The 24,321-nt window shown below is 41.8% G+C and overlaps 1 pseudogene across 1 annotated transcript in view; it reads left to right on the top strand.

Moving 5' to 3' along the window:
* Positions 1-3,378, top strand: part of LOC308418359 — a 71,641-nt pseudogene extending 68,263 nt beyond the window's left edge. Inside the window, exon 4 of the transcript in view lies at positions 3,136-3,378. The product of the transcript in view is annotated as an uncharacterized misc_RNA (transcript). The remainder of the gene's footprint in view (positions 1-3,135) is intronic.
* The last annotated feature ends 20,943 nt before the right edge of the window (positions 3,379-24,321 follow it).

Here is a 24,321-nt window from a genome sequence, read left to right as displayed (position 1 = left end):
TGAGAGAGAGAGAGAGAGAGAGAGAGAGAGAGAGAGAGAGAGAGAGAGAGAGAAGAAGGGAGAGATCGAGGAAGAGAGAAAGAGAGAGGTTTCTCCTTGGCAGTAACTCTGACTCTCAGGAAAGAGGAAGCTTCCACTGTAGGCTTTATGGCACCATTTCTTCAACCCAGAGCTGACAACAGAAAGGTTTATTGGCTTAGAATGGCTCCATAACAGGGCAGCTTTCAGAAATGTGGACTTCTAGATCAAAAGCATTTTCTTTTTCAAAATACTCTCATCATAAACATTCTTGTTGATATCTGTGATAAAATACATTTTATATTAAAAAAAAACAGTCAAAGCCATTTTTAAGTACACTTAATAAGGGACTGGAGAGATGGTTCGGAGATGAACGATCTTGGGCTGCTCTTGCAGAGGACCCCAAGTGCCAGCATGGCCGCTCACATCCCCAGCGGACTCAATACTCTCTTCTGGCCTCCATCAAATGCATGTGATGTCAAACATGGGCAGGCAGAGCACCCGTGTGTATGAAAGTAAGGTTTTCAGAAACAACTGAACGAATGAAAACTTATAAAATTCCTCCTGACAAATATTGATAAGACATTGCAGGCGTCGTTGACGTGACCCAGTTCCATCTGCCAAAGCCACAATTTAAATCCATCCACTCGATAGGAAATCAGTGAGTTTTTTATTGTACATGACTTAGGGATAAATTTTTAAATGTAGATTATGGATTTTTATGTCAATCTGCCTACATAATTGTGTGTACCTATGTTTATATGACTTATGCTTTGATTTTCTTTTATATCTGATATTCTATTACATTTGACATTCCAAAAATTCCTTGGAGTTGATTCAAACAGAAAAAAAAATGTTTATATAAATTAAGTATTCCTAAAACTCAAAAAAAAAAAATACAGTGGTTAACTTCCTACCCACAATATTTTGGCATATTTATATAGTCTTTGACAAATTTTAGTGAATAAATTTTAATATTGCTCTTTAAATAAAAATACAAAATGTAGACATAAAATTTCCATTCACCTGAATTTACTAGTGAAATGAGGTTTTTTTATGTCTACTAAATTTTTTAAATAGTAAAATAATAATTCAATCTAAGAAAAAATATAAAGTGACCATAAATAGCTTAATATAATAGTTTTTAAAAGAGAGAACAATCTTAAACTTATAGGTTCTTTATTTCTGTAGTGTTTAAAACTAATTTTTTATGCTACATGTTATCTTTATCACTTTTTACAAAGAGTTTTTGTTTGAGGCAGGGTTTCTCTGTGTAGCTCTGCCTATCCTAGAACTTGCTCTGTGGACCAGGCTGACCTTGAACTCAGAGATCTGATTGCCTCTATCACCCAAATTCTAGGATTAAAGATTAGTAATTCCACTACCTATTTACTATATTTTAATTATGTGTGACCTTGTAGAGTTATGTGCACATGAGTGCGTTTCCAACAGAGGCCAAAAAGAAGGTACTAGAACCATTGGAGCTAGAGTTGCAGGCAGCTGTGAGCATCCTCCTGTGGCTGGGAACCAGTCAGGTCCTCTGGAAGAGCAGTGTGTGTTTCTGAATGCTGAGCCATCTCAGTATAAAAATGAAGTAAGGCTGTGGTTTGCTTAATGCCTTAAATACCCTGCAAAGGGCTGTGTGCTGAAGGCCTATGGTGCTACTGAGGATTCAGGAGAATATAGTCTAACCTAGAAGAAAGAATGTTCTGGAACTGAGTTCACATCCTCTCTCTCTGTTTCTCTGTCTCTCTCTCTGTCTCTGTCTCTCTCTCTCTCTCTCTCTCTGTGTGTGTGTGTGTGTGTGTCTGTGTCTGTGTGTGTGTGTGTGTGTGTGTGTCTGTGTGTGTCTGTGTGTGTGTGTGTGTGTGTGTGTGTGTGTGTGTGTGCCCTTCCTGGCTACCATAAGGTAAATAAACCGATACTACATATTTCCCTCATGATGAACTCTGTTATCACAGGCTCAAGAAAAGAGGACCATATGACCGTGAACTGAAAGGTGAAGTAAGAAGCTAAACCTCCCCCCCCAGCCCCCTTAATTTATCTTGGATTTGTCATAGAGTCAGAAATCTAGCACTTGTGGATTCATTACTTCATTTTGCTTTACAGTGTGTGACCTTAAAAATCCTTCCTGTCATTTTGGTCAATAGATAATGATCCCGTTATCCTTTAAAAATCAAGTGTCCAAATGAGGTGACATTTCTGAAGATCTTCCTCAAATCAAATTTGAAGAGTTAAAAATGTTTTTGAGCTTATTTGCTTGGAGACATTGTCTTACATATCCCAGGCTTGTTTCTAACTCATTGGGTGACATAGAATTTTTAACCCTTCATTGCCTTCATTCCCTTAAATCAGGAATCACAAGTGTTCATCATCCCCATATCCAAGTTCTATGGGGTTAGGTGTCTAACCCAGTGCTTAGCGCATGTTAAGCAAGCACCCACCAGTTCAGATATATATATTTAATATATAATGCATAACAAGCTCTCTCTCTCTCTCTCTCTCTCTCTCTCTCTCTCTCTCTCTCTCTCTCTCTCTCTCTCTCTCTCCCTCCCTCCCTCCCTCCCTCCCTCCCTCCTTCTCTCCATCCTTCCCTCTCTCCCAAGCTTTGAACTGAGTCTGAGATTCCCCTGAGAACATCTGAAAAATCTCAGTGGGTTTGCTCTTTCACTCTGGAAAACAAATATTAAACCAATCAGGCATTTGCTGTGCTAAGTTATGAGGGAAGCAATGTGAACGCAAAAGCGATGCGTGGCAGGTATGGGACACACTTCCATAATCTGAGCACCAATAAAGCTGAGGCAGGAGGATAATGAAGGAGTTTAAGCCTAGACTTACAAAGCCCAGTCTCAAGAACAATCACTGTCACAACAAAGAGACTTCAATCCTCTGTCCCATCTGCACGAATACATGCTATCAATACAGATGGGTTCGAAATTAATGTTTCAGTCTTTCCTACCCATGACCTGCCCTGGTAGAATGCTATTTCAAGATGGTTTATGTCACAGAAAGAACCATTTTCCTTGTTAATTGTGCCGTAATGAACTCTCTTTCGGGCTAATTTTAAATCCTCTGTCACTCAGTGGCAGACTGTTGTCTTACCCTGACTCCCCTCAGAAAGCTTTGGAGCAAGCAGCTGCAGCGAGCGCGCTTTATCTTCGGTTTGATTCCCAGGGAAAACTCTCGCACGGATCTGGATGTCGGCGCATCAGTCCGTGCAGCGATGCAGTGTACAACTCGGTGATGCTTTCAGCAGTGCAAATGATGGGACTGGTGATGCACAGGTTTGCCCTGAGTAAACTGTTGAGAACCGAGAGGGTTCACATCGATCGATGGGCTCTGGGATCGCCTCGGAGATGAGTCTGGATTTGATTAACTGAGATGGGAAGACCCATCCCAAACAGGTGAGCGGAGAGCAGACATTCCTCGCTCTCCGCTTGTCCTCAGCCACACCCCACTCATTATGCCATGCCTTCCCAACTACAGTGGGTGTACCCCCAAACTGATTGCAAAGCGAATACTTCTTTCCTCAAATGGCCTTTGTGAAGTGTTTGGTAACGGCAGTAAGAAAAGTAACTCCAAGAATAGTCCCCTGGCCTTTCTATGTAAACGTAGATACTTCTTTAATGCTATTTTTCCACATTTGAGGAATTTGTACCCTCTGTTCTCTTAAGCTACCCATCATTTATGGTTAGCAGATGAAATATTCCTTCTTCTCCCCCCCACCCCCTGCTTCTCCGGCATCACTACCACCAGCACCTCCCCCGCAGCTGCTTCATTACAAGTCCCAAAGGGACGGACTTAAGAGAGTCTGACAGCCAAGCTCAATCTCCAGGACCCACGTGGTAAAAGGAGAGAACGAACTCCCAAAAACTGGTTGATTGCTTTGTTTTCTAAGGTTTTCCTTTGACGTCCATATGTATATTATGACACGTGCACAAACACAAGGAAGCACATTCGAATGCGTGCACTCTCGCACACACTTAATTAATTAGTTAATTAACTAATCAATGTCTTTAGACTCCGAAGAAATGTGAAGAGAACTTCAATTGATGTTTCTTTCACCCCTGTAACGGCAGCACTTGGAAGACTGAGGCTGGTGGGTTGCCATGAGTTCAAGGTCAACCGGGATGACATAGCCAGATCCTGCTTTGGAAAATAAAAGGACCAAAGCCAAACAAACCCCACCAACTTGTCATTCACTATATTTATATTTATGTGTCAACAAACACGCCTATCAATTATAGTTTTTCTGTATCTTTGACCGATATGGCGTGAATATTTATGTCTTATTCTATACTTCTGTATTTAGTTAGTGTTCCTATTGTTGTGATAAGACATCATGACCAAAATCAACTTGGAAAGGAAAGAGTTTATTTCACCTAACAACCTTCAGATCACACTCTATCACCAAAGTAAATCAAGGCAGGAACCTGGAGGCAGGAACTGAAACAGAGACCATAGGGGGAGGGGGTGATATTCAATAGCTTACTTATTATTATTATTAGATACTTATTATGGCTTTCTCAGCCTGTTTTCTTATAGCCTTCAGGACCACCAGGGGTGTGGCCCTGCCCACAATGAGCTGGCTCCTCCCACATCAGCCGTCAATCAAAAAGATACCCCACAAGCTTTATCCACAAGTCAATCTAGTGGTAGCATTTTCTCAGTTGAGGTTCCCTCTTCCAAAATCACTCTAGCTTGTGTCGTGCTGACATAAATGTAGCTTGCACACATACCATGCTAAACCATAGCATACCTGTGTAGTTGTCAAATTCTAGTCACAGTTGCTTAAAAGCTTCCTCATAGATTGAGTCCTGCCATGTATTATGTTCCTTTGGTAATTGACATTTGCAAATTTCCTCTCATCTTCCTGATGTGTGAGAACAAAGACCTGACTGCCCGGGTCTGGATTGGCACAATCTAAAAAAATAAAATAAAATAAAAAATCCTGGCAAGGTGAAACTGGACCCTTCTGTGCTCTGCCGGAGAAACAACCATGACGGTGACACTACCTGCTATTGCCAAAGATGCTTAAACCACCAACCAGGAAATCTGTTGGCTTGCCATTCCCTCCCTGTCCTGGGTCTACTCTCTGAAGATGCTTTATTTCCAACGTCAAGTAATCATCTGACTCAGGCTGTCAGAACTCAAAAAGTGGATGTATAATTTGTTCTAGCCACTAGCCTTGAGTGTGTGTGCATTTGTGACCATAAGAATGTCCCTCTTAAGTGTCCTGACTGTTAGCACCATGAAGCACGGAGCACAGGTGGTGTCTTGCACTCACTCTGGGAGACCCTCTGCCAAATGAGACACTGCTGTTTAGATGTCCAGCTGCCAGGCTGACTCGATACCAGGGGCATCTCGAGTTTGACCACTTCTACCTGCTCATCTTCGTCCTCAAGGGGAAAAGAATTAAAGGGAGGATCTCACACCATATAGCAACCTGAAGCTGTCTTCCTTTCCCCTTGCAAATACCACCTCAGCTCTTTCCATTAGTTTTATTTCTTATTTACATTCATTTGTTTATTTTGTACACATGTGGACATGTGAGTGGATGCATGAACGACGTAGTGCACATGCGGAAGTCAGAGGACAGCTCTCAGGAACTGGTTCTCTCCTCTCACCAAGTGGGTCCAAGAATCCAACTAGGTCATCAGATGCAGCAACAAACACTTTTATCTAATGAGTCACCTGACTGACTGTTTTCTGGTTTATTGTCATGTGTTTTGTCTTATGATAAGGTTCCTTGCAACCCATCAATATGTAGCTAAGGATAAGCTTGAACTCCTGACCTTCCCTATTGCCTCCACATTCCAGCCATTCCAGCTCCAGTGTAATCCTTAGTATATGAAAGTTTTTGGAAGGGAGAGAAAAGGTTTCCAGGAAAGGAATGTCAGGTAATGGTAAAGGGTCCAGAATATGCTATCCTAAAGTATTCCTTCTTGGTACATGGATTCATTCGTGCTAAAACTAATTAAGAACTCAAAAGTGGCCAAATGAACATGTCACCCTATAGCTGACCACAGTACATGGCCACCCTTTCAGCCATTTGCCATGGTGTGGTACAGCTAGGACACTTCATCAAAGCACCGATGCCTTTGCTGTTTGAACACTTTAGTTATCAGAGTCACAAAGCAAGTAAGTCATGTTACTTTAGAAAGTAGGCTTGGGGTTCTGGTATATTAATATAAAATGGACCAAGAGCTGGGTATGATTGACATATGCCTGTAATTCGGGCACTTCAGAAGTGGAGACAGGATTATTTTGAGTTCAAGGCCATCCTGAGCTATGTGAGACTCTGTTTAATAAACAAACATCAATAAATTTTTCACCATCTGGCCACTACCTCTTTGAATCTCTTCTTTCTTCTCCTCCTCCTTCTCTTACTTTTTCTTTTTCTATAAAGCCTTATAAGCACATAATTAAAATATCTTTTCTCTTGCTATCCTGATTCCTGTCAGATTAATTTAATTTTCAGAGTCTTAAGAGAAGAAGCTAAGAGAGTGTCCTGGCTAGTTTTATGTCGACTTGACACACGTTAGAGCCATCTGAGAAAGAACTTCATTTAAGAAAGAGACTTCCTTAAGATCAGACTATATGCAGGCCTGTAGAGTATTTTCTTAATTGATAAGTAATAATGGAGATCCTAGCTTCTTGTAGGTGCAGATGCCCCTGGACTCGTGGTCCTGGGTTCTGTAAGAATGCAGGCTAAGCAAACTATGAGGAGCAAGTCAGTAAGCAGCACTCCTTCGTGGTCTCTACAGTGCTCCTACCTTTAGGGTCTTACTTTGCTTGATTTTTTTTTGTCCTGACTTCCTGGTGAATTGTGATATAGATTTCTACACCAAATAAACTTTTCCTCCTTATCACAGCAAGATAAACCCTAACCCAGAGAGTAAAAGGAAATTGTCATCATCCTTTCTGCCAAACCCAAAACACAAACTTAAGGAATGTCATGAACATGTAGTTTACAGCCTAAATGAGCACCACGTCTCTTTTTCCTGAGGAAGTCTGGGTCCTGGAAGTCCAGCATGACAATAAGACTATCCCCCGAGTTACTGTGCAAGTCTGCTGTGTAGAAGCATGGGAGAAAAAGGAGAATGATATTTGAGATTCACACCAATGCCAAGGGAACACAGAGTGAGTCCTATAGACAGTGGAGCTTTAAGAGAAACAACAGGACAGGTGCGCAGTTAGCACGTGAAGGTCAGAAGACAAGGTGCTTGTCTTGGCACTGGGCTGGGTTACTTTGGAACAAACACTTTGGTTCTCTAAGCCTTTATTTCCTCAATGGCAAAGAGACCTGGACTGATTCCCACCTCAGTGCAGATCCTCAGACCCTAACCACCAGCATCACCAGGGAATTGATGGGAAATACAATGACCCCACTTCCATACTTCCTGAGTCAGAAATGTGAAGTGGGGTTTCCCATCTTTTCCCCCATTTATTTATTGACTTGGATAGGGGAAGGGAAGCACGTGTACGTGTCCCGACACTGGTGTGGACATCAGAAGACAGCTTGCAGGGCTTGGTTCTCTCCTCCCAGGTGGATTCCGGGGAATGAACTCAGGTAACCAGGCTTGGCAGCAAGTATGGGTCAACTTGCCAGCCCCATCTGTGTTTTTTTTCCCCCACATATTTTGTTTTAGTGTCCAGATCCACATTTACTGGAGACCAGTAAAGTTTGGGAACACTGAGTAAGCACAGGCTGGTCTCCAGATAGTTTGATTCTGAGCTAAAGAGGAAAAGGTAGATGACTGGCCCTAGTCTTTGGCATTGAAAAAAAAAAAAAAAAAACTAGAAAGGTATTAAACAAAACCAAGACATAGTCTATTTGTTTTGAATGGAGCCAGTGTTTGGTAGCTGCCATTCACTTTTAAGAGCTGTAAGAATCCCATGAACACATTCAAGGAAGTGGCTTGAGGCAGTTATAGCCTGTATGGTTGTGTATCTTAAATGACCCCAAAGGCCCAGAAGCGAAAGGCTTCTTCACCAGCCTGTGCTGCTATTGGCAAATAACAGACTGGTTCGGAGGTGAAAAAGAAGTTGGGCAGCCAGGAAGGGGACACAGGGACTCTGGCCCCTACCTCATTCCCTCTGTCTTCTTGCTTATTGGCTGTCAGAAGGTAAATGGTCTCCTTTTGCCTATGTTTCCCCAATATGAGGTTCTGCCTCACCACAGGCCACAGGGGCATGTGCCCACTGACTGAAACCTTAGAAACTATGAGCCAGAACAAATCTCTCCTCTCAATAAGATGATTTACCAGCTATTTAATTCCAGTGGCAGGAAGCTGATTAACACCAGTGGCCACATATGTGATTGGTGGAGTAATGGAGTTTACTAACTCTGTTAGAGAATGTGTATATCAAGGGAATGAGAAGTCCCAAAAGAAGCTGAGGCAGGAGGATTGCCTTGAGTCCAAGGTCAGCCTGAACTTGCATACATAGTGACTTCCAAGCCAGGCTGGGCAAAGGATAGGGCAAGGAAAAAAAGGAAGAAAGGTAGACAAGAGGTAGATCCCTATCTTTCAGTGTGTCACTAACATCTTAATTAACAAGCAGCATTGTAATTAGCAGATCACATTACTGTTGTTTGTTTCTAAACACCCATCAAGGCTCATTGCAAATTGCAATGGCTTCATAGAGCTCAAAGGATAAGTTTTGATACCACAAAGCAAAGAAAACATACCAACCAAGAAACAATAAATCAAAAAAAAAAAAAAAAAAAAAAAAAAAAAAAAAACATAAAGCCAACTTGAAAATCAAACTCTCTTTTTCCCAGGCGTAGCTGATGATAAAGAGATTGCAAAACAGAGGGTTATACTGGCTTTTCAGATCCTTCCTCTGGTCCTTCCCCTTTAGCTTTCAGGTATCTGCTCCACTCCTGTTCCGCGTCCTTGAGTGCTTGTTAATTCTTTAACTCTTGGCATATGAGGATGAAAAAGAAAACAGAAAAGCCCAGTGTACTGTGTTGGTTACAAATACATGACCAAAGGTCTCAACATCTGTAAAAGTATTATCTAACAAGTAGGGACGTTTCTGAAAGAGGCAGAAGAACCAGAGAGAGGAGAGAAAGCTCTGAATGCAGCTTTGACTTGGTGAGAAAAATCAACCCAGGAGCAGGCAGCGAAATCAACAGTGAACACCTTGGCTTCTTTGCTAAAGAATGTTCTCCCTCAGAATAAATGATCTGCTGTCTGCATGGGCAAGACAGCCTGTATCAGTTTTCAAGAACTCCAAACACATGAACATCTAGAAAGAGGAGGTTCCGCCAGGACAACAGGTTAACTCTTGCTTCCTTCCTGTTTCTCGGTTCTCTTTTCATGTCTGAAGAGACACCATCTCCTCTTCCTTCTTTCCAATGTGATCCATCTCTGTCTAGAGATTGGGGCTGTCCCTGTGGGTCATGCAAGCTAGCCTAGTGACAACCTCTTAGAAGAATAGAGTCAGAATCCAGCCCACCTCCCACTCAAGCCCTGTCTTGAAAGAGAAATGCCTTGTCCTCTCTCAGTGAGACTTCCCATAATATGAGCTTAGCTGCAAGCTGTCCATGAAAATGAGTTCTGCTGCCATTTGGGGGCATATCTGATACTATGGTGGCTCCTTGAAAAGTCCTCTTAGAAGATTTTACTGGTGCCTGCCTCTCCCCCCTTAGATTGATGCATGTCTCTTCTTCCCTTTGGAAATACCCACAGGTTTGGATTTCTACAGTGATTTACTCTGAACTTAACACTCTTCCCAGAGGGATAAGGGGAGCACATAAGACTCAGGAAGGAAATCCACACAAAAGGCCCATAGCTCTCACAAAAGGTTCCAAGGCTTACAACCCCCTCACCAAGGTAGTAAAAGTCTACGAGAGGACTCTGACTGGTGGAATTGCCTTCAAGTCACACAGGGAGCCCTCGGGATGGAACTCTGATGAGCTGTTGCCAATGCTGATGGTTTGGTAGTGGCTGCTTTGCAGTTGTTCATGTTCCTGTAAGTAATCTCAGGCAACTCACCGCTTCCCCAACCTAGACTTGGGTGGAATCTCTTTGGCCTCTTCAGTGCCTTATCTATCCGATTCGCTAGGAAAAGTTGCACAGCAGGAGCACACTCACAACTACAGAGGTGTGTCCACAAGCATTGTGAGTATATTCTCAGTATATGGGTTCACTCCCAATTACGGAAGCAGCTGGCAGGCAGCTCTATAGCAAGCAAGAACAGAGCATCTCCACCCTTCAGACATGTTCTATGAAATAGCCGTGCCTGATATATCAACAAAGATATATTTAAGATCCATGTATACTATTTTAGATTTTCTTTTGGAGGCAGGGTCTCACTATACAGCACTAGATGACCTCAAACTCACCGGCCTGTCTCACCTTCTGAATACTGAGGTCACAAGCTTGCACCACCATGCCTAGCTCTTAATAACGTTTTCTATTCAGCTGTCAACCAATACCCAGCCTAAGTCATATCCTGAGAGAGAACCTCTGTAGTGCATTAGTGCCTCATGGAGTCTAGGGTGGCAGATTCTTGCTCTCTGTGAAGCGTTCCCAGCACTTCACACGCCCTCTGTTTGGCTCCGGAGATGGTATTTCTGTTCCCAAACAATGCAATAATGTATTACTTAAGAAGAGTCTTTTCCAATAGTGGCCATATGATCAGATCTAAGCCAATTCAAAATATTTTGGCTAACTCTTTTAAATCCAACTTGACTTTATGAAATGCTCCCAGTGAAGCTTAGTACGATGCACACATTCTGTCTGGCCGCCACCAAGTCAACATTTGGCACCGGTATTTCGGATTTGGGGGGAAAATTTATTCTTAAGCCCAAATTAAATGTCTTAGTGACTTTCTGTTGCTGTTACTTTGATAAAATACCTATCCCAACAAAAGCAAATTAGGGTAGAAAAGATCTCTCTTGGCTTACAGTTTCAGCCCACTATAATGTGGAAAGAACGGCTGCTGGCCGAGAAGGCACTGGAGAAGAAGCAGGAAGCTGGCTAGTCCACACCCAGAAAGCAGGAAGTGAACTTGTATTCACTTATTCATTCTTGCCTTTTTTGGAAGGCAAGAATTTGGTTCCTGGTGTAACTCCAAGTCCAGAGAATCCAACACCTGATCTCCATGGTTACTTGTTCACATGTGGGATACACTCACATAGACACATACACATAAATAAAGAATAATTAAGGAATATTTTAAAATAATTTTAGGGAGATAGCTCAGTCTGTACAAGCATGAGTTTGGATCCCCAGCACCCACATAATAGTTGAATGTAGGAGTATGTACCTGTATCCCCATCACCGAGAGTCAAAGACAGGCTGATCAAAGGGGTTCACTGACAAGCCACTGAGTCAAAACAGTGAGCTCAGATTCTGGAAGAGAGTCTTCCTCAAAAAAGTCTTTTAAAATAAAACATGAAATGAAGCATACTAGAATGAGAAAGCCAAAGTCAACCTCTGGCCTCTCCACACATATGTATAGACCACTTCCAACACACATGCACAAAGTAAGTATGGGTAAGAAATTTCTATATCTGGAAGAAGTATTTGGCGTCAGATTAATTATTTCCTGAATGAAGAAGAAGGAATTTGATAAATATTGCTCAACCATTTGAAATACAAGAATCATGGCATTGTCACACAGTGTTTGATCCCTACTTAAGAAATTCATATTAGATAGGTCCCACTCTGTGTATCACCACCCCAAATTAAATGCTTCCCCACCCCCAGGAAGACATGAGTGTTTGTTTTTAAGACTTTCTGCCTGCTAAGGGAGCTTTCTTCCAGCCACTGAACTACAACCTCAGCCCTTGATTTGTGAGGACAAGGTCTTAATATGTAGCCCATATAAGCCCAAAATTTGCATTCCTCTGGCCTCTGTCTTCTGAACATTGAGATCAGGAGTATAAGTTTCTACACCCAGTTTGTTTACATTTTATTTCAAAGTAATTTGACTTTTAAAAGATTACAAAAGACAGAGTTGCAGTCCCACTTCCCCAAATGGTGTCCTACTTGGTGGTAAACAAACCAAAAAGCCAGCTCTGAAGCCTAGTCTAGACATTAGATTAGACTAGCATCTAATCTGCAGATCCTTACTAATGAGACAATCATAATGTCCTTCCTTGGTCCATGACCCTACAGGAGATTAGTCCTCACATCTCCTTGTCTCCTCAGGCTTGTGACAGTTCTTCTGTTTAGCTTTCATGATCTTGGTGTTTTTAATGAATACTAGCAGGTATTTTTAGAATGTCCCTTACGTTGGTAAGTCTGGTGTTCCTCATAATTGGTTTCAGGTTACATTTTGAACAAGAAACACCCAAGAAGTAAAACTGGGGAGATGGCTCAGTGGATAAAGTGTTGTCTGCACAGGCGTGAAGACCTGAATTCAAACTCCAGCATCTGTGTGAAAAGACAGGAAGGCCTAGGCAAGCTTCACTTTAAGAGAGTCTGTCCAAAGATATGTGGTGGAGAAGGTTAGAGGAAGACACTGCGATCTACAGGAGGGGGGTGGAGTGGGGAGGGGGAAGAGGGAGAGGAAGAGGATAGGGAGGGAAGGGGAGGGAAGAGGGAGGGGGAGGAGGGAGGAAGGGGGAGGGAGAGAGGGGAGGAAGGGGGAGGGGAAAGAAAAAAGACTAGGAGTACTCCTCAGCATATGCCAAGACTACTGGGCATAGTCACTCCTGGCAATGATCTTGGTACAATGTCACAGTGACCCCTTTGCAATCACAAAGCATCCTAAGAAGTTTCTCGACTCAGTGGATATCCCCTTTGACATTACCCCTTGCCCACTCATTTTGGTGTCCCCTGATGGGTTTTTTTTTTTTTTTTTTTTTTTTTTTTTTTTTTTTGTCTGCAGCCATTGTTAATATAGCATTTGTCAAACATCAATGTTCTGTTCCCATCTTTCTTTCTTTTTCAGTCCCAGTCAGCAAAGGCCCGTCCCTTCCCCCCCGCCGTATGTAATCTACTATTTTTCTCCGTGAAAACTCCTGGATGTTAACTGATGCTGAGAGCTATCACTCATCAAGAGTATTATACATTTTCATGCTCAAATTGGCCCAGTGCTTCATAACTGAAAAATAATGTGGCAAAGCTGTTAATTTAATTAAGTATGTAGCAATAATTATGAAATGTGAAGGCAGAAATTTTAATTTAAATGAAGTTTAAGAGAACAAAAACAGTATGCCTGTTTTGGCAACAAGAGTTACTCTGACTACAAACTATTTGGAGCTCCCTCTCGTCACCAGTGCCAGAATGCTGTCCTGAACGCTCTAATTGCCTCGGACGGACTGTTTAGTGATCTTAACCATCGATTTGCCATGGCACTGTCTGCAGTAAACTGAGACATCACTTCTAGAAGTTTCTGGAAACTTCCCCCACCAGGCCCCCTAGCTTAACATTCTACGCTGCAAGAGCCTGAGTGCTTTCCATCTACCAAGCAGACTGTGCCCGGCTTTCAACAGGCGATCCTACCCACTTTTCTAACCGCAGCCCAGCATGGGGAAACTGGAGATACACACTGGGTGGATAAGTAAACCAAAGCATAACTGAGGGGCGACTGGATGAAACCCTCTCTACGAAACACGTCCTCGCTACTGGCCTCCCTCCCCACTGTCCGTGAGCGACAGTGCCCTTACACTTCCTCACAGTGCAAGTGACCAGAGACCAGCAAGGGAGAGAAGCAGAAACACCTCTAGCATAAAGGTCGGTCTCCTTTTTTTATTTCTCTTAAATAATGTGGGGGTTCTGCAGCATAAAGGAGGGGCGTGATACTTTTATACATAGAGTTCACCTGCCACAAAGTTTGCCCACTGGAAGTGTAAAGAACACACCTGTCTCTTACTCAGAGTTGAGAAAAGGCCACCACAAACAATACCTGATTACTTTCATTGCCACAAAAAGATACTCCACACCCTTTAGTTATTGCCCCAAACAATCTCCACATAGCTGTCCCTGCCAAGTAACAACTGACCTACGACTCTATATGATTATTTATCCTGGACCTTTTTATACAGGAAGTCGTCCAGCATGGTCATTTATGTCTCACTTTGACTCAACGTGTTCTCAAGAGTCGTCCATGTTGTAGGACTCTCAATACCCCACTCTTACTTACGTCTGAATAACATTCTAGTGGGTATATATGTTATACTGTGTTTACCCATGTATCACTCACACACAATAACGTTTTAATAATTTTTTATTTAGCCTGTGTATGACTCCAGGAATGGAACTGATGGGTCAGACAGTAACTCTGTTTAACTCTTCACAGAACTGCAAATCTGTGTGTTTCCTCCAGTGGCCTGTGAGTATCTAATATCTCTGCATGCTTGATGATACACTCCTGGCCCTTTAATTATTATATCCTAGACAGTAGAAAATTGAAGTATGGTTTTGATTTTTCACTTCCTGATGACTAATGGCATTGAACATGCTTTAATATACTGAATTACGTACTGATGACGCATATTTGCCTGTTATGGGTCCCCCCTCCTTTTATTGAAAATGTAGATGTTTTTCTCTCATAATATATCCTGATTACAGTTTCCTCTTCCTCTGCTTCCCCCAGTTCCTCCCCACCTCACCTCCCATCCCGGTCTGCTCCCTTTCTGTCTCTCATGAGAAAACAAACAGCCTTCTAAGAGATAATACAATATGATAAGACAAAAATGATCACATTGGAATTGAGCAAGAGAAATAAATAGAAGGGAAAGAGCCAAAGAGTAGGCATGAGAATCAGCACTCTAAGGAACCCCATAAAAAACCCTCAACTAGGAGTCATAATAAACACGTGGAGCACCAGGCACAGACTCATGCATGCTGCCTCAGGCTCTGTGAGTTCTTAAGAGCTTTGATCACGTTGAAGACGTTAGACGGCCTTGTTTTAAGTATCTTCCATCCTTTCTGGCTCTTACACTTTTTGCTCTTCTGTGGGGTTCCCTGAGCCCCAAGGGGAGGGACTGGGTAGAGACATTGCATTTAGAGTCGAGTTCCAAGGTCTCTCATTCTCTGCATAATGTCTGGCTATGGGTCTCTATTTGTTCCTATCTGCTGTGGGACGAAGCCTCTAAGGTGATAGCTGAGTAAGCCTCTGATCAATGAGTACTCCTAATGTCATTAGGAGTCATTGTATTGTTATTTTTTCTTTTTTTTTTTTTTTTTTACAACAGTAGTATTTGATTTTACCCTAGGTATCTGAGCTATCTAGTCTCCTTGGTTACACAAGGAATAGGTTATGAGTTCCATCCCATCTCGTGGAGTGCACCTAAAGACAAATCAGATATTGGTTGGTTATTCCCACAAACTTTGTGCCACGAGGTCTCTAGCATATCTTTCAGTCAGGACACCATTGCAAGTTAAGAAGTGTCTGATGTTTACATGTCTTTTTTGATAGTGTACAAAGTACCTTCCTGTACCAAAGGCACTATCACATAGAAATGGAGGCTTTATGTAGGCACCAACTTAACTTTTCCATGTTTGATGAGATGTGAAGTAACTTGCTATCGGTTTATGGAGAAAAACCTACAGTCTTGGCAATAACCTAGGTTGTTTAGAGATTCTCATGGGATATCCTTTGCCACAATTCAATTAGATCTAACCCAATCCTGGTACAGGAAGCTTCATTTGGTGACAAGAGATGGACAACTGGGATTCTGTCTTTCCCATCATTTGACAAGTTCATTTAGGTTGCTTTTATGAGTATACACATCTTAGGAGGCTTCTGCTGTGTTACATTTCTATACTACCTAGCAATTGGTCCTTAATTTTAGCTGCATTTCCACATATTCCCTCTCTCATATCCTCTTCCCCTCCTCTTCTCCACTAGATCTTCCCATCCCAGGCCCCCATAAATTTATAAGTATCTATCTTATTCCCTTTTTTAAGCCAATCTATCTGTTCTCTCTAATCCATCACTCCATGCCTAACCCCTGTGATTATGAATTGTAGCTTATCGATTTAACAGCTAATGCACACACATAAGCAAATACACACAATATTTGTCTTTTGGTATCTAGGATATTCACTCAGAATGATTTTATTTTTAGTTTCATACTTTCGCCTGGTCATCTCATAATTTCATTTTTTTTTAACAGCTGAGTAATATTCTATTATATAAATGAACCACATTTTTTTATCCATTCTTCTGTTGAGGACATTTAGGGTTTTTTCCCCAATATCTGACTATTATGAATAGAGTAGCAATGAATATGGTTGAGCCAATGTGTCTGTGATAGAATGAAACATCCTTCATATGCCTAAGAGTAGAATAGCTGGATCTTGCATGAGATCAATTCCTACTTTCCTGAGGAAACACCACACTGATTTCCACAGTGGCTGTATACATTTGCATTCCCAACACCAATGGATAGGTGTCCTCTTGCTCCACATCCCTGCCAGCATAAGCTGTCACTCGATTTATTGATTTTTTTAGCCATTCTGACAGGTGTAAGATAAAATTTTATTTGGTAACTCAGTCACAGAAGAATACAAATGGTATGTACTCAGTGATAGGTGGATATTAGGAAAAAAAGCTAGGAATACCCACGATATAACTCACAGACCATATGAAACCCAAGAAGAAGCAAGACCAAAGTGTGATGCTTCAGTCCTACTCCGAAAGGGAAAGAAAATAATCATTAGAGGGAGAGAAAAGGGGGAGGGGAAAGGGGGCAGGTTCAGGAGTGGGAGGCGACTGGGGAGAAGTACAGGGGGTCAGAAATTTGATCAGAGGTGTGTAGCAGTGAGGGATGGGGAACTGAAGGTAGCCACTAGAAAGTCCCAGATGCCTGGGACCCAAGAGGTTCCCAGGACCTAATAGGCATGACATTGGCCAAAATGCCCAACAAAGGGGAGAAAGAACATGTGACTACCATATCTAGTGGTTGGGCATGATGCTTAATTGAGGGATGGGCTACTCATCCATCTCACCAATATTAATCCAGAATTGTTCCTGTCAAAAGGAAATGCATGGAGAATGGAGCAGGCACTGAAGGAAAGGTTATCCAGAGATTGCCCCACCTAAGGATCCATCCCATATGCAGCCACCAAACCCACACACTATTGCTGATAACAAGAAACTCTTGCTGACAGGAGCCTAGTACAGCTGGCCCTTGAGATGCTGTGCTAGAACCTGACCAATACAGATTCAGATACTTGCAGTCAACCAACAGGCTGAGTAACAGGGACCCCAATGAAGGAGTTAGGGAAAAGACTGAAGGAGCTTAAGGGGTTTTCAGTCCCATAGATAAAAAGAACTACAATGTCAACCAACCAGATGTCCCAAAGCTTTTAGGGACTAAACCACCAACCAAAGAGTACACATAGAGGGATCCATGGCTCTGGCTGGATATATAGCAGAGGATGGCCTTGTCTGGTATCAATGAGAGGGGAGTCCCTTGGTCCTGTGTAGGCTCAATGACCCAGAGTAGGGTAATGCTGGGGTGCTGAGGCAGGAATGTATGGGGGTACCCTCATGGAGGTGGTGGAGGGAATAAAGGGAAGGAGATGGTGGTTTATGGAGGGGAAACTGAGAGGGCATTTGAAATGTAAATAAATAAAATAACCTGTAGATTTATGTTAAGGCAATACATGATTAGACATGGAGAGGAGGTGGGAAAAAGAGAGGAAACGGAAGAGGAGGAGTCAGGAAGTAAAAGGGAAGAGGAGGGGTAAGAGGAGGAGAAGGAGAGGAGGAACGGGAACAGAAGGACAGTTAACAGCAAGTGATAAGGGATCTCCTAGGAGGGAAATAGAGAGTGTAGTGGTAAATCTGCCCAGAATAGACACCCACCTTGCATTCCTAATTACTGAGTTGTATTTTAATTGAATGGGTTTATTTGAGTTGAAGAGGATATTGTAACAATAACCACAAAAAAAAGAAAGAAAGAAAGAAAGAGAAAGAAAGAAAGAAAGAAAGAAAGAAAGAAAGAAAGAAAGAAAGAAAGAAAGGAAGAAAGAAAGAGAAAGAAAGAAAGAAAGAAAGAAAAAGAGAAGTCTCAAAGAAGTGTTGATCTGAGTTCGCAGGATGACTAACAATATTGGACATTTTTTAAAGCATTTCTGGCTTTTCCTCCTTTCATAATTCTCTACTGAGATCTGTACACATTTTAAAAAATTGGGCTGTTTGCCTGATATCTATTGTTTCTGAGTTCTTTGTGTATTTTGACTATTAGTCCTCAGATATGTGGTTGATAAAAAAATCTTTCTTATTCTGTATGCTCTGTCCAAATGATGGTGTCCTCTGTGTTGCAGAAGTGTCAGCTTCATGAGGTTCCAATATAAATCACTGATCTAAGAGTCTGCACTAACAGTGCTCCATGCAGAGAGTCTTCTCCTTTTTCCAGTGAGTTCAACACCAGCCCTCACTGTCTCTTCTATCAGGTTCAGTGTTTCTGATCTTATGTTGAGGCCTTTGATCCACTTGTAGTTGAGTTTTGTACAAGGTGATAAATATGAATCTATGGCTTTTCTTACATGGAGCCATCCAGTGTGACCAGCACCATTTGATGAAGATGCTGTTTTCCTTTGAAGTGTTCTTGCCTTCCTTTTCAAAACTCTAGTGTGGATTTAACTTTTCTTACAGTCTGGTAGAATTCTACACTAAAACACTGGCCCTGGGCTTTGATTGGTTGGTCTATTTTACTTGGGTTTTTAGGTCTGTTTAAATTGCTTATTGAATTTGATTTAAGTGTTATGCATTTAGAAAATGATTGATTTTATTTTAAAATTTCTAACTTGGTGGAGGTCTTTAAAATACGTTGTTCCTATTTTGTTGGTTTCTGCCCTGTGTTTGATTATTTCTTGCAATCTACTCCTTTGGCTGTAATTTCTTCTTGTTCTAAAGCTGTCATGTGTGCTGTTAAGTTACCAGTATGAGATCACTCCATTTTTTTTTTTTTTGATGTAATCACTTAGTGACAAAAATTTGCCTCTTAGAATCCACTTTATTGTATCCTGTAATTTTGGGAATACTTTGTTTGTTTGATTGATTGAGTTTTGGTTTTATTGTTTATTTGAAACAGGGTTCTCTATGTATCCCTAGCTTTCCTGCAACTTGTTCCATGGACTAGGCTGGCTTTCAGTTCAGAGATGCACCTGCTTCTGCCTCCTGAGTGCTAGGATTAAAGGCTTTGGATATCATAGCCTGCTGTGTATTCATTTTCATTCAGTTGTAGAAAGTTTTTAATTTTCTCTTAATTTGTGTCTTGAGCCATTTTTCATTCAGTGGGGAATTGTTCAGTTTCCATGAATTTGTAATCTTTCTACTGTTTCTCTTGTTGATGTTCTGCTTTAATCTGTGGTGGTCTAATAGGATGCAGGGCGTTACTTCATTTTTCTTGTATCTGTTGAGATTTGCTTTGTGACCGAATATATGGTCAGTTTTGGAGAAAATTCAGAGAGGTGCCAAGAGAAAGGTACATTTGTTTATGTTTTGGTGAAATGTTTTGTAAATATCTGTTAGGTCCATTTGGTTTATAAGGTCACTTAGTGCCAGCATTTCGCTGTTTTCTATGGCTGACCTGTCTATTGGTGAGAGTGATATATTATCATCTCCCACTATCAGTGTGTAAGGGTCAATATATGAGCTAAGCCACGGCGGTGTCTCTTTCACAAACCTGGATGCCCCTTTCTTTAGGGCATAGATGTTAAGAACCACAACGTTCTCTCGTGGGGTTGTTTTCTTTGTTGAATGTGCAGTGTCCTTTTTAATGTTTCTTCTGACTAGTTTTGATTTGAAGTTTATTTTGCTGGATAAATTAAAATGGCTACACCAGTTGGCTTCTTAGGACCATGTGCTTGGAATTTTTTTTTCTATCCTTTTACCCTGAGGTAATGTCTACCCTTGATGTTCATGTATGTTCCTTGGATGCAGCAAAAGGATGGATCCTGTTTCTCTGTCCTTTCTGTGTTGGTCTGTGTCTTTATTTATTGGGGAAACGAGACCATTGATACTGAAAGACATCAGTGAAGAGTGTTGCTGTCTGGGTCTTTTGTTGTTGTTGTTGAGGGTGGTGTGTGTGTGTGTATGTTTGTGTGTGTGTGTGTGTGTATGAGAGAGAGAGAGAGAGAGAGAGAGAGAGAGAGAGAGAGAGAGAGAGAGAGAGAGAGAGCGCACTTCCCCTTGTTCTTCCCTCTTATTTTTCTTCCTTTTGATTTGCTGATCTGAGATTATTTAGTTCCTGTGGGGATTTTTTGGGGGGAGCATATAGCTAACTGCTTCAGGTTGGCATTTTTCTTCTAGCACCTTCTGTGGTGTCAGATTTATAGATAGATACTGCTTTGTTTTGATTTAATTATAGGATGTCTCATTTTCTCCATCCATCTATTGTGATTCAAGGCTGTGCTGGATATGGTAGTCTGGGCTTGTGTCCGTAGTCTCAGAATCTGAAGGATATCTGTTCAGGCCCTTCTGCCTTTTAGAGTCCCCATTGAAAAGTCACATGTAATTCTAATAGGTCTGCCCTAATATTTGATATGTTACTTGGTCTTTTTATTTTGAGGCTTTTAATATTCTGTCTTTTTTTCTGTATACTTATTGTTTTGATTTTATGTGCCAAGAGGACTTTCTTTTCTGGTCCAGGCTACATGGTATACTGTAGCCTTCTTGATAGGCATCTCCTTATTTAGGTTAGAGAATTTTTCTTCTGTACTTTTGTTAGAATCTTTTCTATGCCTTTGACTTATGTTTCTTTTCCTTCCTTTATTACTGTTAGTCTTAGATTGGGAGTTTCATAGTGTCTCAGATTTCTTGGGTATTTTGTGCCAGGAGGTTTTAGGTCTTCTTTCCCAGAGGTAACTATTTCTTCTATAATCTCTTCAATGCCTGAGATTCTCTTTTGTATAACTAGTATTCTGTTGATATGTCTTATCTTTTGATTGGGTACCTAAATCTTTCATTTCCAGATTTCCCTCATCTGGGGCTTTTCAAAACCTATTTTTACTGGCGGTTCTTAAATGCTTTAACCTCCCTTTTAGCCCACCACCCATCTGAGGTAGTGGAAAAGAAAGGATACAGGGGAAGTGGACCTGTTTAGAAAGGTTCTTTGGAGCAACTCTCATCTGTGTTTTCTGGAAATTGGCAGTTCGGTTCACACGTGAGCAGTGGCAGCTCACAAACACTTCGAGGATACACCAGCACTGTAGCTCAATAGATTCCCGATAGCAAACTCGAATCAGCAGCACTGGCACTACCTAGCAGACACAGCCAGACCTCGGCCTTGGCTTGAGTCAGCAAGAGGGACCAGGAGGACCACCAGGAGAAGTTCTCCACTGTGACTCTCTCCGTGAAGCAAAGATCAGCAAAATCAAGAGATCCACAAGTGCTGCACATAGCTTTATAAACAAGCCCAGAGTCGCTGTCCATCGAGTCCTAATTCTACCCTCTACACGTCACGTCTCGTCCATGGGTCCTGTCTCAGCACATACGTCTGTCTCAGCTGACATCACGCTGCCAATCAGCCTGAGTCTGTGGGAGCAGCAAGAAACTGCAGCACACACTCAGAAGTTTTTTTGGTGTGTTTCTCTCTATGGAGTGCCTACAAATGTAGCTCGATTACCAACACATGCGTGTTAGCAAAGAATCCTTCATCATACGTCCTTCTACATACTTGCTTTAGCAGAACATCCTTTCTCCTGTGTCTGATTCAGTGAAATGTGACTTCACGAGTCTTCCCTAGTCTTTCACCTGTGTCCACTTCAGAAATACACACTTCATGTGTTTGCCCCAGCAAAACACCATCCAACTGACTTTCCAAAGAGCCCTTAAGTTTTCACTTCAGGGCTTTCCTTATTGATTCTATTTCCCTTCCACTGTTTGTGTTTTCATTTCCTCTTTAAGGATCTCTATTATATTCATACAAACTATGTGAAGGTCTTTTATTTTGTGCCTCAGCTATGTTGGAATACTCACAGCCTCTTTATGGTAAGGTTGCTGGGCTCTATGTGTTATTGATTGTGTTTTCACACTAGTGTCTAGTCATCTATCTCGAGTTGGGAAGATTCTAACTATAGGTGCTGAAGTCTTGTCCTTGATGTTCTTTTCCCTTGGTTTCTGTTGCCCTCTTTGGTTCTTATGAAAGTATGGTGACTGTGCATTGCCTGGTAGGAAATTCTTCTGCCATCCTGTTATGTGTGGCCAATGGGAGTTCCAGGCGAAATGCATTTCTGGTTATTGGAAGCTGAGATTTAGGAATGGAGATGGGTTCCTGGAATACCGGAATTGGGGTCATCAATAAAGTAATGAAATAGGGTAGGAGGTTAGGAGGGGGAAATTTATGTGATTAATTGGAGATAGGGTGGCAGTCGGGGAGGCTGCCTCGGGTGTTGTGCTTCAGAGTTGGGGATAGGATTGGGGAACTGAATATGAAGGAGCAGAGGGAGAGGTGAAAAGCTGATGTTAGCCTATTGCTTCCCTGGCCAGAGTGGCCTGCAGGTTCCCAGGGGATCATGATTGAAATGTTTGATTTCATAAATTCTAGTCTATAGCATTTCTGAAGAGTTCTCTGTCTCTGTCTGTCTCTGTCTGTCTCTGTCTGTCTCTGTCTGTCTCTGTCTCTCTCTTTCTCTCTCTCTCTCTCTCTCTGTGTGTGTGTGTGTGTGTGTGTGTGTGTGTGTTAGTGGGTGAGTGTACTACTTTTGAACTTGATATGCAGCCAAAAATGGCCTTAAACTTCTGATCCTCCTGCCTCTACCTTTAAACTAGCAGGGCCATTGGCATGTGACTATGTATTTCTGTATCTCAAACCCAAGGACTCCTGGGTGCTAGCTAACTAAGCTATATTTTGAAAGAATTAAATATATTTAACCTGGAGTGAAAGGTGTGTGTGCGTGTGTGTGTGTGTGTGTGTGTGTGTGTGTGTCTATGTGTAATCAAAATGGATTGATAATGAGAGCAATAAGTCACCCAGTATCATAGAAAATAACTTTAGCAATTAGTGTACCGTAAAAACTACAGAGGCGTGCCCCGAATAGTAGTGAGCTAGAAAAGAGTGATGACTATGCAGGGAGCTCTTAAAATAGTGTCTTCCAAGGACCTAGGCCAGGAGACCTCTGAAGTCCCTTCAAGAATCCTGAACGTTGATACTGTTGTGTTTGGCATTTCTCAGGATCGTCTAATCTTTAAAACACACTCTCTTCAAATACTCTTCATACACTGTGGCCTCCAGATTCTTAAGTTACCTAATGAAATTAAAGATTAAGTTTTGTGAACCAGGATCCATCTGTGTCCTTCATCAGTGACTTAGATGCTGCCAGCCAGAACTGATATAGGATGGATTGTCACCGAAGAACATTGTAGCTAGCATTTATCCATATGGCTAGACGGTAATTTGTGAATCAATATCCACATCAATAAAGTTTGTACCTTACTTAAAGAAAGGCAGTCTGCTGTGTCAGAAGCTCTAATCTTGGTACCAGTAATTTGACAATGGATCTGCTGTGTAAACTACATTAGGATGGTCACACTTTGAGCTGCTGGCTTCTTTGAACGCTTGCTTTGTGGGTATTACATACCCCTGTCTAAACACAAAAGAAGAAGGAAGAAATAGTTACCTGTCAGAAGAGAGAAGTGGGAGGCACGTTCGTGAGAGCAAGCAGTCGATTTCATGTCCCACCAATGATTTAGGTGCGCCGAAGAAGCTGGTCACACAAATAAAACTACTCAGACCTTCAGTAAGACACATTTGATGCTATGTTTTGCTCTCGAGCAGCCATGAAAATCTCCAGTCTACTTTCTTCCACCCTTGCTCCTCTACCTCTACCTCTTTACCCCTGAGTAAACAGACATAAAACAGATCCACGTCAATCCAATGGAGGGAAAGGGTGATTTTTAGAAAAGCAATCATATTAAAAAATTCAAATGGATGTATTCATTATAATAGTGTACTGAATGCTGTAAGGATAAAACACCTTTAATGTCTCTCTGGTGTAGAACAAGCAGATTTATTATTCTTTCTGTAGAGTGAAGCAGGCCCTTGAGAGATGCTTCCACATCATCCATAGAACTTGATAGATGGGGCTAGAGAAATGACTTAGGGGATAAAAGCACCTGCTGCCTAACCTTAATACCTACCTGAGTGTGATTATCCATCTGGCATAAGGAGAGAACCAACTCCTACAAGTAGTTCTCTGGCCTCCACACACAGGATGCACCCACACACATCACACACAAATGCGGAAATATAATGAAATTGTGAAAAGGAACCATGGCAAACAAGAAAAAGGACTGGAGGGAGGTAAGCTTTTCCATATTTCATGTGGTAAGCGGTTACATAAGGACTCAACCACACCCTTCCCAGCGTTGGGACCAGAGGTG

This window comes from Micromys minutus, assembly GCF_963924665.1.
Source record: "Micromys minutus genome assembly, chromosome: 3".
Classification (NCBI taxonomy): Eukaryota; Metazoa; Chordata; class Mammalia; order Rodentia; family Muridae; genus Micromys; species Micromys minutus.
This window is presented reverse-complemented; position numbering and strand designations above follow the sequence as displayed.